This window comes from Topomyia yanbarensis, chromosome 3 (assembly GCF_030247195.1).
Source record: "Topomyia yanbarensis strain Yona2022 chromosome 3, ASM3024719v1, whole genome shotgun sequence".
Classification (NCBI taxonomy): Eukaryota; Metazoa; Arthropoda; class Insecta; order Diptera; family Culicidae; genus Topomyia; species Topomyia yanbarensis.
In genome coordinates this window covers 108,845,759-108,861,253 of record NC_080672.1, presented here as the reverse complement: position 1 = coordinate 108,861,253, position 15,495 = coordinate 108,845,759, and the positions used below count along the sequence as shown (strand labels likewise).

The 15,495-nt window shown below is 36.1% G+C and overlaps 1 pseudogene; it reads left to right on the top strand.

Annotated features, from left to right (window-relative positions):
* The window catches only part of LOC131687132 (uncharacterized), a 166,206-nt pseudogene that overhangs the window by 12,073 nt on the left and 138,638 nt on the right, over positions 1-15,495 (top strand).

Below are 15,495 nucleotides of genomic sequence, written 5' to 3'. Positions count from 1 at the left end.
CTGCGTTTACACTCATTCTGCTGCAGCCGATGTCGAAATTTTATGCTCAAAAGTAAAAACTCTACAGAGTAGAAGAAAGAGAAGTTTCTCCATTCATACATCAGCAACTTTCAGTTCAAGTTTTCTTCGTGTTTTAATGGTTTTTCCTCTGCCACCCTCAGCTCGAAAGACACGCACTTCCTTACACTTACTATTCGTGTCTGGTTTCAACGGTCGTGCTATGTGCTTGGTCGATAGAAACCAGACTCACTCGAAGAGTGTCGTCGGTTTCTGTGGGCAAATAGTTTGCAAGTTTGTCCGTTCGAGATTCGAAACCCGAACTACACACACACACAAACCACACTGTAGAGTGGATAGATAAAGCTCGTCCGTGGAAAACTTGTGTAATGTGGCTTCGAACTCAACATCATGAGGAAAGTTTTCGTTGTTTTCAGTCTGGCATCGGGAGAAGCTGGCGAAATTGTCACAGCCACTGCCAGCGAGTCCGGGAACCATGCAAGAGTGCACAAGTAATTGCGTCGGAATGCTACCGAACTGAGTTATCGGCTTGGGGCAGTACTACTAGAACAGTAGAAGGCTAACCACAACATTTTCTGATTCGGATGCAACTTCTCACATGTGTTCTATATGAAAGAAGTATGCATGTATATTCCGTTTCGAATCAACTATAGTACTACTACTTAGTACGACATGGATTGTGTTCCGGTTTCGTCTCATCAGAATCTGGCACTGACTTGGCAGCGGATTGACGCTAGAGCAACAGCTAAACCACTACTTGAGCTTTAAAGCAAACAATTGGTCAAACGTCTCGCTAGTCGAGGTCCCGCATGATCCAAAAGTCTGATTTGCTAATGAGACCACCCGCATAAATGAGAATCATAAACGAAAAATTTGTTTATTGTTTTTCTACCATTTGTCATGTTGTGAGTTGACAATAAACACACCATACCGCAAAATATTTGGGGTATTCTATTACATTCCGATAACCATTTAAGGAATATGACGGCGGATACAATAAAAAACGTCGATTTTCAAAAAAAAAATTGTGAAATATACATGTAGGTTGATGAGTTTATTTTCGCCATGTTTCTATTATCACCCTACCCATTTGAAGCCGTTTGGGTAGAGCAGTGACTACCATCTTTCTTCAACGCAAGTCAAATGGTAGCGCAACAATAGGGGCACTCGATTCGAGTTTTCGTTGCGCTCAAACACGAGAATTTCACTGTTTTCAGCGCATTTGTGTTATTATCTTGGATTTAATCAACGAAGCAAAGCTATTAATGCCATTTTGTACGCATTCCATTGCTTGTAGGCCGAGTAATTAATGAGTTAGTGAGGTACCCTCCTTAGTATGGTGAAAATAGGCTTTTTATCCTACATTGCCACATATAGTCGCTTAGTTCGGAGCATCTACAATTTATTGTATAGTTTAAATAAAGTTTTCTAGCGAAGAACTATGCAAAGAAAAATCTACGGTATATTTCCGACAAACAATACTGAAAATAGTTCGTTTATTTTCTATTATACTGGCAATGGTTATTGTAATGTTTAAAATGGTACGTGTAAGTGATTTTTATATAGAGTAGAATGGGGTCACAGGGGTATGAGGTGACAATTGATATAGGGCATTGTCTTTGCTATCTTATTGCAGAGGTCGCTCGTGTTACGTGAATTATGTACACGGTAGAGAAAATTGTTGACGACTATCATTTCGGCTGGTATCGTGGATCAGCTGTATTAGTTACGACGCCGTTCATTTTTTCGTGTGTTGTTCTGGGAAACGTCCTCAGTACATTTCACGCGAGTTTTTCTTACGTAAAAAGTAATGGTGAACACGAATTTTGTGTTAGTTTTTCGATATCTTGGTCACTACTATAAAGCAAAGCTAAAAATAATCGAAGCTCTTTTTTGACGGCTGAAAATGAACCTGATGCGACTCGTGATGAATAGAAAAAATATTCATTTAAAATTGCAAATTGCTAAACACTTTTATTAGAGAGCGTCTTTGTTTTAATGAAAATTTAAGTATAACATTTAATTCCGTATCCAACGACCTATTAATGATCAAAATCGGTTGGAAAATGGCAGAGTTCTTAATTATATTCCCTAATTAGAAACTTGCTCGCATAAACGGTCTCATAGAAAATTGTCAAAAAACGATCTTTTTGCTCGATTAAATATACATTCAAAAGTATGTGTGTGAATTTTGAACATGAAATTGGATAAAATATCGGAAGATAGAATACCTCACTAATCCCTTAAGAGTTCATGCGAGCAGGTTCCTAATTTGGAAATAAAATTAATAACTCAGCCATTTTTTGAGCAATTTTTATATTTTTAATAAAAAAATCGCAACATAATGGTAACTTTCATATTGTTATCCTAAAATTGCATAGTTCTTTTAACAAAAAAACATAACATACCGTTGGAAAGGAAATTTCTTCTTCTTTCCAAATCACTCAAAAAATCGGTTGAGAAAATTTTTAGGGCCGAAAGTTTCGAAAAATCTTTTTTTGCTATAGATCAGGATTTTGAAGGTATACAACATTTTTCATACATTGATTTGTGTTGCATTTAATGAGAGCTACAACCTATACTAAGTCTCTTGAAAAGTACAAAATCACAGTAGCACCGTGTAGATAATCGAAAAAACATGATCGAAAAAGAGAAGGGAAGGAATAAAAAAAAAATGCTCCGAAGTGCAAACGTGATAGTCGCACAGCTAAGCAACCATGTGAGCCAGAATGCACAGCTTCAATTCCACACTCTGGTGACGACGAGGACACCGAAGAAGTCATTCGCAACAAAACCCGACGCAGCAACTGAAAAAGTATGTATTTTCGACATTTCCTTCAGCGGTTTCATGATTTTTCACATCATTTGCCACTTCCTCAGTTTCTTATCAGAATCACGTCAATGGATTGTATTTATTATTTGTTCTATTAATTTTTAAATAATCTGCAGTATTCATACTCTTCTAATAAAATTTGAAGCGCTGATTTTCTAGGCGTGTACATTATTTTATTTAATTTCGAATATAGTGAACGTACCCTTATTGTATTTAGCTTGAAAAATAATTAGCCAGGCATGAAATCATTGCCAAAACGTTGCCAGATGTATAACCTTTCCAACGAGTGCAAAAATACCATCGCACGAGTTCGCCAAAAAAAAAACTGACCTACTTGACCCCACTCTACTCTACTTAAAAATTATTTCACCATACCTAGATAATCATTTTATCATTAGTGTACAATAACTCAACAATAAAACTTTTTGTTATAACGAAGCTCGGTTAAAATTATCTATTTAAACCCATAGAAGTAAATTAGGGGGTGAATTATGCTGGATAAATTTTAAATTGTTATCCTAACATTCCCCTCGGAAGTTTGTTTTAAATATTTTTTCACTTTTTCGTTTTTTTTTATTTCGACTATATGTAGTAACATTTTCTTTTTTACATTTTAACGACATTCAAATAGCTATAGATTACTGGGTAGGGTAGTCACTTCTAGTTCTCCAATCTGTATACTTCACATCCTTGCTCTCACTTGAGTACTATGGCTCTAAATTTTCATAACTTTCCCTACCCAGTAATCTTTAGGTAATAGAATGTCATTAAAAAGTATATTATTCCAGTTTGTGTGTATTAAGATACTTACTGAGTTACTGAGCGTGCTCAGGAACAGGTTTCGAATTGGAAAATTATAGACAAACCCGTGAAAAGAGCCTAAATGCAAATGAGAGCCTCTCTGTGTTTAGCTCATCAATTGCTAAGAATTAAGAGACCATCGTAAAAGCGAGCGGAGTTAATGATGGAAGAGAAAAACAGAGGCTCTCATTTGCACTTAGGCCCTTTTCACATGTTTATCTAGAATTATGGTTTACATCCATTTGAAGATAATTTTTTTCTGATAGCAGAATAATGCACACAGTATCAATTTAAAAGTAAAACTTTTAATTTGATTCTTGATTTATTATTGATTAGATTGAAAGTTATGTTTTTAACTAACAGTAGGCGTTGGTTGTGTTTTGCTAAGAGCTTTTACCATTTTTTCTGTGTGTTGTAAGCAATTTTCAGAAAGGGGTACATCATGGGGATGAATATTCGTAAAGGGGTACATGAAACTAAAAAGGTTGAAACCCACTGGTTTAGTTAATAGCAGTGTACAAAAACTACTTTATCGACGTCAAAGCGATAGTAAAAAGGAAAGCCTTAGACAATGGTGGTATTTTACCCACCGTTCGCCGTTTTCGTAGCGCTTGAATGTAATATAATTAACTGCATCAATATGTGAATGTGATATCCAATATTTGAAGAAAGTGTTAATTAGATATCTTAAGGGGAGGTAAGGGTTCTTGTGAGTTTTTTCAGAAATCTGGGTGAAGCGAATTGATCAAAACTTTTGTATATTGTAATGTATCATTTCAATAACATTTTGTAATTTTTTTATGCAAAAATATCGACAAGCGACTCGGTGACGTAGCTTTCCGTAGAAAGTCTCTGAAAAAACACGATTTGCGGTGTTAACTGCTATTCAAAAACTACTTGACTGATTTATTTAAAAAAATATGAAAAATACCCAACCCCTATGTTAAGTTTTCGAGATAATGAGGGGTTCAATGAGGAGGTTTTTACTGATATAATGGTGGATTTTTTGTGAAAAATAGTAATACTTATTTCAAATGATTAAAATAACCCTAATGGAAAATCAGCTCTTCAAAAAGTGTATTTAGAGACCTGGTATCTTCAGTAAAGTTGTTGATAAATATGTTACAAACAACTTTGTAAAAGACATTATTGCACAAAATGTTCAAGAATTCAAGATACAATAAGTTATTTGTGGTAAAAGCCCCTTTATATCAATTTGTTGTAATAAACAATATTACGACAACTCTTGCAGTTGTTTCATCTGCTGCAAAGTTGTTTAAGTCAGTAAACTACACATTTTAAGCCTAGTATGAGTCTACAGTAAAAAGTTATTGTGAAGAAAATTGGATTTGATCAAACTTCGTAAATATACATAGAGCTCTTATGCCTTCAACAAAGTTGTTTTTTGATTTCTAATCTCATTCTCAACAATTTTACTGAAAACTTGATTTCCTAAATAATATTGTTTGAATATTTGATTCTGTATTGTTATTTCTAAAGGGTTAATCAACTTTTTTTTTTCAAATGATTAGTTGTGTTACGTTATAAAACTTCTTGCAATATTAGAAACCTCCATATATAATAGCTTACAAAATTTAAATTTTTGCTATTCAACTCAGCATTCAAACGTACACCAAAATATTTATCTGTATTTTTTTTTATTTCGCTTATTTTGGAATCCCGATAGGTGGTTATTGTTATAAATAATGAAACAAAATACTTTCCAAATTTAGCTATGGAGCTTGCGTTTCGACTTCGTCTTATCAGAAACCGACACTAAGGTGATGGCACGAATTGACGACACTGAATCCCTCTGGATAAAGACTCGACACGTCTATCGTTTGTATACCAAATATCTGTCAGTGTCATTCCAATCGAGCACGAGACCTGTCAATGGCCCTCGTTCCAGTAGGATTCGAAACGATTTTCTTCAGATTGAGTGTTTTTGACAAGTCTCGTGCTCAGGCATTGCATTTATCGCTCATATGAGTAAATGCGCCCGGATAGTTTGCTACTGCGACAATAAAAACTCACATTTTCACACGAAAAGTTATTGGCACTCACACAACTTCTCCGGATAAATAAAACGTGTTATTTCTCCGGATAAATAAAACAGTCGGAGAATGAGTGAATGAGTTTATCATGGTATCCTTTTTTTGCTCGATGCTTTCCTGTCGTTATTCCAAAACACGAAAAAACAAGTCTATCATACTTCTTTGCCGCTTTTCTTTGCAATTGAGTGTATTTTTTGAAGTTTTTATTGATTTCCACGAAATTAAAATTTTATCACCTTCTCCGGTGAGAAGGAAAAAGTCAAATAAATTTTATCCGGAAAATCATTCTCACGCTATGTGTGGAGGCGGAGAATTTTGCGACTCATCTTATCTCGGAAAAGTTGGACATCGGATAAGCTTCTTCTCGCGTGAGTGAGAGAGAATTACAATGCCTGCTCGTGCTCGATTGGAATGACACTTACAGATAAATAAGAATAAGATAGAGATGGGGCGAGTCTTTATCCAGAGGATTTCAGCGTCTTTAGCACGGATAAGCTAGCGCGGGATTGACGCTTAAGGAAAGTGTTGCGTATTAGAGTATTGCCACAGATAACAGACGTTTAGGCTAGAACAAAATTTCTTCAAAAACCTGTGTAAACTTTCAAATTGGTAAACGTTGGAACTTGTTTCACTATTGCCATCTGCGCAACTGTTTGCTATAGGTGTTTGACAGCTGCATTCTAACTGCATTGTATCGATCACTGCGCCATCTACAAACGTTTGCCAAACGTGTTTCAAACGTCTGATTTATTCGGAATCTCAGTAGCGGGTATTTACACACAATTCAAATCGAGCCTAAACGTCTGTTATCTGTGGTATTGCCTGTTTCGTCCGTAAATAGACTTTCGTGCAAATTTTTAAAAGCAGCAAAATAAAAATCCTCACGCCAAACTGCACGGGGACAGCAAATAAACAAACCGAACATCTTATTGCACAATCCTAGAAAGTGCGTTCAATATTGTTTTTGTTTTTCACCTCAACAACCAATCTGTGGATGTTTCGTTTGACAAAATTATTTTGCTGTGAGTCTATTTAGGGGTCCAATTCGCAATAGTTTATTCATTTTGATTAGCGTAGAGCAACTGGAATGATGAAATTTTAAATAAAGATAACTCACTGCATACAGACTCTTAACTTAACGTTTGAAGGGTGGCATATTCGTTTTGACCTTGACAAATAGGTGGCGCTGTGATAATGGTTTAAGTCCTTGATTGCTTGGCTAACAAATGTGAGAAAGAAAAAGAAATTACTCTTGGATGCAACATTGGAAACAAGTTGCCCGAAGCAATATAAAAGGCTACAATTTCCTTTATTTACATGCTTTCCATAAATGCAAATATTCAGAGAATAAACTTCATCCAATTTCCATCAAAAACTTCAGAGGAAACGGATACCTACTTTTTATCTTATGCTGCTGCGTTAGAAGGATCAAATTGAAAGCAAGCGACTACTAGGGCTTTCATGAGAACACTAATTAATGTTCGATTCACCAAATATTTCTACATGCTGCTTACAGCGAAAGCATAACTGACATACAGTGACACAATCTCATTTTCGTACACCGCTGTGCGGAATGCTTATCTGCATTTTACAAGTAAAAAATTAGTTCACGAGACATTTTATTTATGTAGAAATAGTTTACTAGACAGCATAAGAAAGATACAATAATTATCTTTGTACTACAAATGCTCATTTTTTCACAAAAAATCATAATTCTAAAGATAGTCAAATATACACGCAATCTCATATTCGTACAGTACACATATTTTTTCAAAAATCAATTGAAATTTCTATAATAAATGTTCAATATGGTACCTTTTGTTTGTAATTACAGTTTTCAATCATATTGGAATGCTAACCACTAGTTTTTGTGTGCATTCAACTTAAATTTTATCCCATTCTTCTAAATAGTAGTTTCTAAGATCATTCTCATTATAATCCGGATAGTTTTGCACTTTTTATCCAAATACTCCCATTTATTTTTCTAATCATTTAATAAACGGGGTCTGCAGTGGAGAATCCATAACATTTAAACAATTATAAATTCCCTCTAAACGTTTTTTGCACGCCTTATGCTTTAGGTTCTTCAATGTCCACCATTTTTTAGTAAAAGTATCGTTTCATGGAAGCTTTGCTTTAAAATTTATTTTAAGATATTCATATTAAAATACACATTCTGATCCATCATTCCATCAATGAAGACCAAATTTCTAACACTTCTAGTGGACATATAATACCCCATACAATAATTCCACTGTCCTGCGCTTAGCTGCTGTTATAAGACTATTACGTCCAGGTCTGAGTTCGATTTTCTCCACCTAAAACAACAGCCATTTGAGTCAAAGATGTTGAATTTGGACTCGTAGACAAAGTTTAACATCTTTCCAATATTCCAATAAAGTTGTTTAGTGTATAAAAATCAATTCTTTGTTCTTCTCATTGATGAACAGCTTCTTGCTCAGAACACAGTCATTGTAATTGTCCGTTCTCCGTCCATTACGAGCCGTACCAGAGCAGACTTATACTTAAATGCTATGATTCAATTTATTTACCATGTATATAACATTAATTACTCAATTTTCCCAAATTTTTCTTATTAAAAATTGTTTATCCCTCATCGTAATTTTTTTACAGTTCAAGTTTTCCGCTATATCTGTTATGCATTTCGCCAAATCAAAGTTTTTAACAACATGTTTAATAGTTGGACGCAACCTTTGAACAATTTCAAAGACTTTATGAAGTAATTTAGCTTCATTTTGGTGAATAATAATTAGTTTCCGTCCCATAATGGCAGCTAGTTTACTTTTTTAACCATTACGTTAATTTGAGAGAATTTCTTGAACTAGTGTTGAGGAAACTGCTGCTATGAACGTTTTCCCATTGAACATGTAGTCATAAAATCTATTTTTCAAAGTAAAACAAAAAACATAAAGAAATGACAGGTCTTAAGTTACAAATTAAATGACTTTTCAAAAGTGTACGAATATGAAATTGTGCCATTTTCACACCAAGTAATGATTTTTTATGTGTAGTGTGCGGAAACTTGCACACATTAGATTACAAATGATAAGAAAATGACAGATGATGATTCTACTATCACATTTACAAAACAATACCTACATTAAATAGCGCAAACGTTTGTGAAACAATATTAAACATATACACTATAGGTGTACGAATATGAGATTGTGTCACTGTAACTTCAAATTCTAACAACGCACAAGAACGACATTTCTAGTATCTACTGATATGTAGTACACAAAAATATCAAATAACTACGATACTACTAATGTTACTCTAGAGTCTAGGATATTAAACAGTTTTGTGATTTAACTACTGAGCTGACTTTCCCCTAAACATACGGTGTTGCAAAATCATCGAATTTCAGCATCTTACGGCGTACAGCGTTTTGTTCAGCACGGTCAACAGGTGACCAATGCGTGGATCCCTTCTGAACAATTTTCACACTTAAAGGATTTTTTAATAGGTTTGAGTTTCATGGGACAATAGAACATCTTTGCAACAAAACGTTAACTTTAATTCAACTTTATGAATACAGCATTTCAATGCGATCGAAATTGAAAATTGAAAATTCGAATTCGATCGAAATTGAAAAGTGAAAATTGACACAAGAAAGCTACTGTTTTGGCGTTTTTTAGAAATTGTGATTCGAAGCTTTGCATTTGGAGATTTGATGTTTAAAATACGCACATTGAAATCTCGATTTTTTTATACTCGTAATTTCTCGTAAGTCCTGAAGTGGGGTTATTTGCCTCCAAATTAATCATGTAAATGATTTATTTTCCTCCAAATTCAAAAATCAAAACGGTTAAATACCAACCACCGATGGAAGTCTATATAATGAATTATTGAAGAAGAATTGTACGCTTATCGTATCCCAACCAGAACAGAGATTTTGTTGCATACAAGTTTTCTCATATATGTTGCATTCAAAATCAAGCTTCCTAATATATATCGCACACAAGAGCTTTATAGCGCCCTAGCAACTTACAGAGGTGGGTTTTGAAAGTGCATAGTGTCGCCGCTGTTGGTTGCAGAGAGCGCTATAAAGCCCTTGTATACAATAAATTTGATAACTTTATTGCTCTATGCAGCTTTAAACGCTATAATGGGATACGTGGATAAGAAGCACATATTAAAGGGTCCATACATAAATGACGTAGCATTTTTGGGGGTAGTGGGCTATATGAAATTTGCGACGAAGTGACGAGGGAGAGGGTAGGGTCAAATGTTGTGCAACGTAGCATTGAAAAAAAACTTATTGATTAGAGAAAACAATTTAATGTTCCTCCGTTTCCAAGATAAATAAATTTAAATTCACACAAGTAACTTTTCACGCGGTTTTTCATGTGGTGAATTTTACAATGCGCAGAATTGCAAGTTCGCAAAAAACAAAAAGATTTTGTATGCGGATTTAACTTGCTACATTAGTTAGCTAATGTTGTTAACTAGTTAGTTTGGTAGCTGAATTAAATTTTCTGTTCGGTTTCAACCAAACAAAATTTAGTAATTTAGATGAACCTATGCTTCTTAGAATTTCATGCTCCATGACATAAAATTCAAAACAAAACTATTAACACTATATTTGTCATGGAACGGACTTATTTTGTACGCAGTTTGTTGTTAAAATGAAAATATTGATTAAAGTTTGTAAGGACATGTATTTAAAAGAATTGATAAACATATGTATTTTTTTCATCCCTCGCCGCGTTGCGCAGGGGGGGTGGGGTAGGGAAATGCAACGTTATTTACAAGAAGGAGGTTACAATTTTGTGACCAAATGCTACGAGGGGGAGGGAGGGGTCGAACATCACAGAAAAAAAAGCTACGTCATTTGTGTACGGCCCCTTATGACACACATGTGATATCAAAATCACTGTACACCATGAAGTCATATGTGTGTCACCCAGAATCACGGTTGTATCATGCAAGTATCTTGATTCAACATTGATTTCAGTACCATGGTATCCGACCGTTGTACTGCCTCAAAATACGACCAATGGAAATGCTACCAGCGCTATTTCCAGACAGTGGTGAACTCCAGAGCTTTTACTTTCCATTACTTTGACGTTTGAAACAGTAAGCCATGACCAAAGATAAATTTTGTTTTAAAAAGAATTTGCTTCGCGCTCCGAACTTATCACGCATCATGAGTGAAAACAAAACCGGTAAAAAAAAATTGTAAAATATTAAGTGGCCGCGAAATTTTTCGAGTGATCGATGTGTGGAACGAAAATGTAGCAGCTTTGCGAGGTACCTGCAAAAATTCCCACACGACATGCACTTGACGCCAAACGAAGTGCGCACCCAAATCCACAATTTGTCCAAAAAATACAGGTAGTTCATTAAAATTTTCCAATATTTGACAAATATATAAATTACGTTGATGCTATTTATTTCAGATCTGAAAAGAACAAAATGGGAATGTCCGGAGGATCGCGATCCACATGAACCAATTTTGAAACGATCAATGCTTTCTTGCAATGTTATATCAAATAATATGGTCAACATGATGGACGAGAGTATCACTCTTGGTAAGACTTCTCAATTGTATTTGCAACTTCGCTTCAACTAAATCCGAATCAGATTTTGAAACGGATTTTTCAAAGCGCAGCACAAATTTTCTCTGATATTTTTTGCTACTTTTATATAATTTCAGAGTCGGAAACAGGGTCGAAAGAACCAGTATGTATGGGCGACCTGGAATGCATGGGCACAGAAGAAAGTGAATTATTTGACGAATCTTCCGAATACTGCGTGCTTTACACCCAAGTATCCGAACCAGCATCGCCACAATCACCATTACAGGAGTTTTCCAACAAAGGTGAGTAAACCTTGAAATCCATAAAAAGAGACGTCAACGTAACTCCCCGCCCCCCAAAATTAATCCACTTTGACGGGGGGTTACACCCCCTCCCACACCGCCACTATAACATCGCCTACATTATCACCCGCCCGTGCATACCAAAATAGATTAACATGAAGGCAAAATTTGCATAATGCTAAGCTAATCAAATGTTACATTTTTCGTTTCAAGTGTTTCAGCGTTCACACGTAGCTCAGGTTCGGGACTGTCGAACGCCTGTACCGTGACCGCCCATATTGCCGCTCAGTTTCATATTCCGTTTTTTTGCAAGATAATTATTTTCCTTTCTCGGCTAGTATTCGAGCCAGGATCCTGGTTTACGTTGCAGGCCCGACGAGAGGGGAGGGTGGGGGGCAGTGATCTGCCTCGCCTGCCGTTCAACAGGCAACTGAGCTCCGTTCTTTAAATAGTCGATGATGACGTCATTTATAGAAGCGTAACGCGCTACGTACACAAATGTGTCGTGCCGGACTTGGGAAGCGCGATCTTCCGTGTGTAAATGCGCGATATTTTGACTAGGTTGTGCATTATTTAAATTTGTAATGCCATGATATCAAAAATCTTTGGGTTTATCAATTGGAATCTATTCTTAGAAAGTATTTCGGAGCGATGTGTGCCAAAAATTTGAAAATTTATCGTGAGATGGCTGAATTATATACGTTTAAAATTGGACCACTTTTCGTTACATACCATTTTTGTAGAATTTGCGAAGGTGCACAAAAACAAAGACCCAAGGTCAAAACCTGTTTAAATCATTTATCCAAACTATGATTTAATAGCTGGTTCCGTTCAATAAAACATTGTTTCACTCGTGCGCCGTTTGTCCCCCTTCCATGTCAGTTTGTATAAATACTTATAGGATTGTTGTCTGGTTTTTTGATGGCACAAGATAGCACAACTCGTTCAATCGAGAAATTGGCGCTTGTCATAATCGTGTTGCGCTATATCTCAGTGACCAAGTAGAATTTTAATATTCTGAAAACGCCATTTTGTAGTGATTTTAAAATTCAGAAGTATGGCATATCTAATAAAGTTTGTTATAAGAGAGCACGACAGCCGCGATACGTATAAAAATCTGTTTTAATTCACCTAGTGGTGCAATTGTGCCTTTCTCATTTGTCCAAACTACGATTCCATGGCTGGTTATGTTCAATAGAATGATGGAAATGTATATTACATATTCAGTACGATTTGCAAATACATTCAATGGATCGACAGCCAAGATCTTGAGATACTATGTGTCGACACTGAAACATCGCTTGAAACTAGCGGCGGATCAAAGAGGAAGATTCGGGGGGTCCGGACCCTACCGAAAATTTTCAACTTGTTAAGAAATTTTAAACTAGTTTTAATTATAAAGTAGCAACCCCTAATTGCATACTCCTCCCTACGCCTTTATAGGTAAAAAAATTGGCCCATCCATAAGTGATTGCGTAATCTTTCTATATGAGAAAGGCAAAAATATGCCAAAGTCCAGAAAAGTCAATTTTTGTCAAAAATTAAAGTCATTTGGCATCAAAAATGCAAATTCGATTTTGAAATTTTCCCTTCCTCCCCTTTGACAATTTTTCATTTCAGTTTATATGGGAATTTGTTGTGTGGTCGCACTCTTCAACCCGTAACTCCGGAACCGGAAGCCCAATCAATAAAAAAAATCAATAGCAGCCGATGGGAAGGTTGTATTTAAGACCAAGTTTGTGCAAATCGGTCTAGCCATCTCTGAGAAACAGATGTAACATTTTTTCCACATACACACATACACACATACACACATACACACACATACATACACACAGATATTTTCCAATCTCGACGAACTGAGTCGGATGGCAAATGACACTCGGCCCTCTGGGCCGGGATTAGGTTGACGATTTTTAGAGTGATTGCATAACCTTTCTATATGAGAAAGGCAAAACCAAACATATTCCCATAATCCCGTAACTGCCGAATCATTTCTGCGATTTTCTCATGAAGGGTTTAAAAAGCATTTCACACAAAAAAAAACTACATAGAATTCACCAGCGACAACGGTTGAAGGCAAACTTTATGACGTGTGAAAAATAGTAATAGCCATAATATTTAATGTACTTTCACTCGTTGGACTACATCCGCTTAGCCGGCTTGCCCCCTATGCAGCTACCGTCCAGAATGTATTATAAACATTTATTTATAAAAATGCTCCTGCCACTCGGCGTCAACCATCAGTACAGACCTGGAAGGGTATCACACAACATATATTACAGCTTCCGAATGAGTGATTTCTGGTTTCCTCTTTATCACTTGCTCCCTTCAAGCATGAACATTTTTAGTCATACGTCGCACCCAATGAATGATGCCACCCCAACAGAAAGGAGGTAGTTTTCTTATTTTATGATTTTTCCTTTTTCACACTAAATTTACATACGGTTCCGGACGATAGCATTTTCCATTCATCCGGCTTTACAGGAAAGGATATGTGCGGTTGCGTTTTTGATAGCCTGGATGCTGGGTTAAATTCTTCTGTGAGACCACGTAATATCCGCCGGCATTCGATTGAGACGTCACTCTGCGGGTTATCAGACAACCGATACATGTGAATATATCGTAAGTCCTATTGGTTTCCTTTCGATTGACAGCTTCTTTCAACATTGAATAGGGAAATCGTCAATTTTACAGCGCAGCAGATCAACTCGTCAATACGGATACCACTGATCGTTTATGTTATCGCAGGAAGGGAACAAATGTTTTTTTGAAATATATTTTCTAGAGATACTTATTCTATTTACTATTTGAAACATTTGAAGCTAGAAAACGATTATTTGGAAATGGAACAGATATATCATCAAGCAAGATACTAGTTGGTTTTGTTAACCGATTCACCAACGCAGAACTTTGATGGTAGCATCCCAAATGTTTCACTGTTTCTTTATCCTTCAAATCTAATTACCTATTAGTGAAGCTTATTCTTTTTGGTGCTCCTGTCATTTCTCACTCTTCTATAGTCGCCCTCTATCGCATAAAGAGGTGTAGAAAGCAAAAAGCAACACACAATAAGTAAGCCGCAATAAGCCAGAAGTAAATAATTGATTCATGGATATATTACAATAGTTTAAAGGTGGCAATTCTATTTCGCATATAAAACTTTGATATTCTTTAAAACTTACATTCAGGTACCGCAATCAGATTTTTTTTAGCCTTACTGACATCAACTATCCCAACTAGAATATAAATCATTAATAATTCAGCAACATTATCTTGCTACGGTTATTTAACACCTCTTTATGCAAATAAACATCTTCCCAACATATGTATCACATTCCGATTTCCCAATCTGACAAAAGGGTATTTTCCTTTCAAACCGAAGCGGAAGCTGACCGGAATGGGAAACTCCGGCCGGAATAGTTAGTTTGTCGGCAAACAATCCCGACAACTTGACACCGCTTACTTACGGTTCACTTAAGACGAGCCCTGTGCTGTGCCGTCTTCGGGCCAGGAAGCAAAATGTCACACGTAATTCCACCCCCGGAAACTTTTAACCGGCCGTCCTGTGCGAATGCGAGTGCGAGACCAGAGGTCAACAGACCCATTCATTCTTCATTCTGGATGCGTGCCTTCCAAACTTATTACGCATTCATGCCATCTTGGGGCAGTAGCAAAGATAGTGGCGATGATGATGTGGATGAGAAAATGTTCACACTTCTGGCAGTGAAGGTGGTGATTAGGTATGGGGAAAACGTTTGCCCAAAGGATAGTCTAGATTTCTTAATACAGATAATTCCTAACAAATGATGTTTCTGAAGATGAGACATTTTTCCCCAACAAGATTTTCTATTTCGAAAGAGTCCTGGACTCATCTCGAACGAAGAAGTGCAGAGACTGAGATTAAGCATTTGAAATGTGAAGAATGCAAAGAAGATAATGGC